The sequence below is a fragment of the Ursus maritimus genome, unplaced genomic scaffold, assembly GCF_017311325.1.
Source record: "Ursus maritimus isolate PB19 unplaced genomic scaffold, ASM1731132v1 scaffold_16, whole genome shotgun sequence".
Lineage (NCBI taxonomy): Eukaryota > Metazoa > Chordata > Mammalia > Carnivora > Ursidae > Ursus > Ursus maritimus.
Window position 1 is genome coordinate 47,820,855 of NW_024424008.1, and position 4,342 is coordinate 47,825,196.

A 4,342-nucleotide genomic window follows, 5' to 3' on the forward strand; every position below is an offset into this window, starting at 1 on the left:
GGCTGAAGAGGCAGGAGTTGGAAATTGTAGCCTGGGAGCCCAAGGAGCGCTGGAGCTTGGAGGAAGGAAGCCAGCGCAGAGATGGGGTCCGGAAGCAGCAAGGAGCCTGGAACATAGGGATATATGCCTGGAAATCCCTCTTGTCCTGCCCTCTGATCTCTGGTGCTTTTCACTGGCCGAGCCCGTGGTAAAGGGGCCCAGGTGGGGCCGATCCACAGGTTAGTGTCCTGGGGCGCAGAGAAGAGGAGGGCAGGGAATGAATGAGGTGGGGGTAAGGGGGGCAAACAGGAACAACTAGCAGGGCCGTTACCTACTACCTGGCTACAGTCAATAGTTGAGATCTGAGAGGAAACCCCAGAATGCTTTATTTAATGTTTCTCAAGGTCAAAATGGCCAACAGCGTATCATAAGATCAAGTGATAGCAGGTGTGATGGGGAATTTTCCATGTCAGCTTGGCTAGGCCATGGTGCCTGGTTGTTTGGTCTAACACAAGTCTAGATGCTGCTGGGAAGGTATTTTTGTGGATGCGATGAACGGATCTACAATCCATTGGCTTTAGAGAGATTGCCCTGGATAATGTGGGTGGGCCTCATCCAATCAGTTGAAGGCCTTAACAGCAAAAAGTGAGGTTTCCCCAAGAAGGAATTCTGCTTCAAGACTGTAACAGAAATCCTGTCTGAATTTCCAGACAGCTGACCTGCCCTGCAGATTTCAGACTCAAGATGACAACAACCACTTTTGCCTAAGCTGCCAGCTGTCGGCATTTTGGACTTTCTAGACCCCACAATCATATGAGCTAATTCCTTACTATAAATCTCTCTCTCTTGCTCTCTCACTCTCTGTGTATCTTATTGGTTCTCTTTCTCTAGAGAACCTTGACTGATGCAGCAGGAATGGGGGGAAACGGGCCTCTCATGCCCTTGCTGGTGAGGGTGTAAGTTTGGACAGCCCCCCATCTGGAGGACAGGGTTCTATCAGTCTCTACCAAATACTGGGTTTTGCAGCGCTCCATTTTCAGCATTTCTCTACAGCAGGACTTGGGAAGAGCAAGTCATGGTCAATTCAACTGTCCACTGGTAGCCACCTGCCTAACAATCTGAGGTTGAATGCCAGCCAGCAAGGACACACTGACCGCTGGGTCTGGAAGCCCTTCGAGGCGGCCGCCTCTCCGCAGATGAGAAACTAGAGGCTTGCAGTGGGGGTGACTCACCCCAGATTGCACACGGCTTGGACGGGGCTGGTAGCCGCATTCCTCTTGGGCATTGTTACTCTCCAGCTTTGCTTCTTGCCCTATTTCTTGCCAGACTCCTCGGTGGCTCAACCCACCACATCCAGGTTCTAGGACAGGACTTTCATTGACGCAGAGTGCAGAGAAAGGAGCCTGAAGAAAACCCACAGAACATGGAGCAAGGGCTGGCCCAGGTTGGGGTGACCCTGCCAGGGGCTGCCTGGCACCCTTTGCGGCTTGTCTGGTTTGAAGAGGCTCCGATGAGGCCCAGGTTCCTGGCCTCCCTCCCGGAGCCCTGCTTACCTTGGCAAACGGAACCAAGCAGGGGCCTGCTCCTGCCAACTCCAGTCGCAGGGGACTGGTGTGTGCTCCCCCATATATTCAGTGCTTGCTCCTGCAGGACTGGCCCCAGGGGGGGCTGCACACCCCGTACTGCTCCCCCTCTCACCGCCCTGTAGGTGAGCCGCACTCTCTGAGGTTCCCGGGGGCCAGTCTGATAAACCCATCTGGGTTAGCAGTTATGTGCAGAGGAAGAAGGCTGAGGCCTGGATCCCAGGGCACGCTAACTAGCTGTCTGACCTCGGGCAAGTCGCATCATTTTACCGGTGAGCCACATCCAGAAAGTGTCACAGAATTGCTAAAATGAGCCGATGAGCTAAGGGAGGGGAAGGCGCTTCGTCCACTCTGAAGCACTGGAGAAACGAGCTTTTGTTGTAGACACGTTACCTCCCCCGAGGGATTTCGCAGGTGCACAAAGGCCTCTTGAGAAAAGTCAAGTCTTATCTGGGTGTTTCTCAAAGAGCTGACCCTGGACATCTGTTTAATGAGCTGAGCTCCCGAGTGATCCTGATGTACACGGAACCCTGAGAACCTGGCCAGAGAAGTGACTGTACTGTTGGCTTGGGAGGTACTGACAGTGAGGGGGTGGGGAGGGATGGGGGGGTCGCTTGGAATGAGGGGGAGTGTGGGCTTTGCCCGAGTGTGGTGTCCGCCCGAAGTCTCAGGGAATCTTAATTCTCATCCCCATGCCCTAAGACCAGGCAGGGTAGTGTGTGGTGACAGGGTCCAGAAGCCCCCGCATGGCCGGGGACAGGCAGGCTGGGAGGTGCTCGTCACTCCCAAGGAAGATTAGAAAAGCACTCTTTGAAAAACAGCCTTATTTTTGACTATTTGAAAGTGAGTAGAAAAAGTATATGACCTGGGGACCCCACCCCAGAAAATAAGGCACATAGGGGGTGGGAGGTGCATTCTCCAAGCAACCCCCTCCTCCACCCAGAGCAGGCCTGAGGGCTGGGAGTGGGCAGCAGGGAAGGGAGGAAAGCACCCCCCCCCACTCCGGAGGAACCTCCCTCCCTGGCCGCCCAGCATAGCTAAAGCTGGTCCTCGGAAACGGGTTCAGAAAGAGGCATACCTACCTGAAAAGGATGTTTCCCCACCATCTCTAACTTGACATGGCCAAGCAAGCTTGGCTCCCACCACAACCCCCTGGGCAACGGCAGCCTGTTCTGGGGAGCAGAGTAAGGGGGGGAGGTCCTGAAAGCCTGTTTCCCTCTCCAAGGCTGATGAGGGAGAAGCTGACTCCCCCGTCTCCTCCTTCCTAAGGAGACCCCTGTGGGACCCTTGGGGCTTTCCCCAACTTGGAGCGCTCCTGGCCCCGCTCCAGGCCCCGCCCGCCCTGTGCTCAGCTTCCCCCACCGCGCCGAATGCCTGCCACCCTTTAGCTTCACCCAGGGCCCACCTGCTCCAGGAGACTTCCCCCCATAAATTCAGCCTGCACGTCCCCTCTTCGCGGAAGCCCTCCAGCACCCAGCTTGACGCTTTGTATTACAGCCTTTTTATACCAGAAGGTACTCTTGATGCGAAGACGCTTGGTTTAGCTGTCTCAGGTGTACAGGTGAGGAAATGCCTGCGCTTTTCACTAATACTAACGATATTAATAATGGCGAATACAGTGAGCACTATGTGCTGGGCCCTTCACACGTGTGAACCTCCATCAGTCTCACTATTAAGCTCATTCTATAGCTGAGAGAGCTGAGGCACAGTGAGGGCAAGTAACTTGACCCAAGACTGCACAGGAAATAAGCAGCAAGGCCAGGGTTTGAACCCTGGAAGTCTGGTTCTGGAGTTTATGCCCTTACTTCTTGCCTTCATCTAGCTTGTGCTGGTTACTGTCTGACTTGCTCATCTCTGTATGTGTCTTTCTCTTAAGTGCAGTCTTGTCTCATCCTTCCCTGATATGCACCCCCCACCCCAGACCGCCCCCTGGACCCACAATGGCCAAGCACCCAGCAGGTGCTTTAGAAGGTGTCCCTAGCCGGATCACCGGGAGAGCAACGGAACACTTCTCCTGACACCAGGTGGCAGCATCGGCCAAGAGTTCTCTCAGAACTCGGTGTCGCGGGCTGGCAGTCAAATAAAAATTTAAACTTTTATTTCTGGTACAAATGATAAATACTTTGCATTAAAAATCTGGAATTCAAGTTTTCCTCATACTTCATGCTCCCTCCCTGCCCCAGAACCTACAAAAATATTTCCATTTAGAGGGGGAAGGCTGGTGCCTGCTGTCCCAACAGAGTCTGGGGGTGGGGGGAGGCACGTGTCTCAGGGCTGGGAGGTCCTCACCTGCCCCAGCGTTGGAGGCCAGCGATGACAAGAACGTGCTGTGATCTGGTGTAGGGCTATGGCGAGGGTCCCCGACAGCCCCCTCTCTGGGGCAGGGATCCCCTCCTTGTTGGGCATTCAATGGTGCAGAGGGCCCAGCTCCTTCGAGATGGGCGAGTCAGGGGGTGGGGGGATGTATGTGTGGGGAGGTCGGTGTCACAGGCATTGACAGACACCTTCTAGGGTCTAAACCTTCAAAGAGTTAAATAGAATCATGAGCCATCACATTTTGGTTGCTTGAAAGAGAACACTTCAGGGGAGGTTAAGGGGAAGGGGACAAATCTGGAGAGCCCCCTTCTCTCGGTCCCCAAGGGAGGCACAGGGTGGGAGCGGGGGCTGCCTTCATGAGTTAACCCCTGCCATGCCACACCCCTTTTCACAGTCTTGCATGATGGGGCCAGAGGCTCCTGGGATCAAGGGAGAAGGGAAATAAGGCCTCAGTTGGGGGGGGG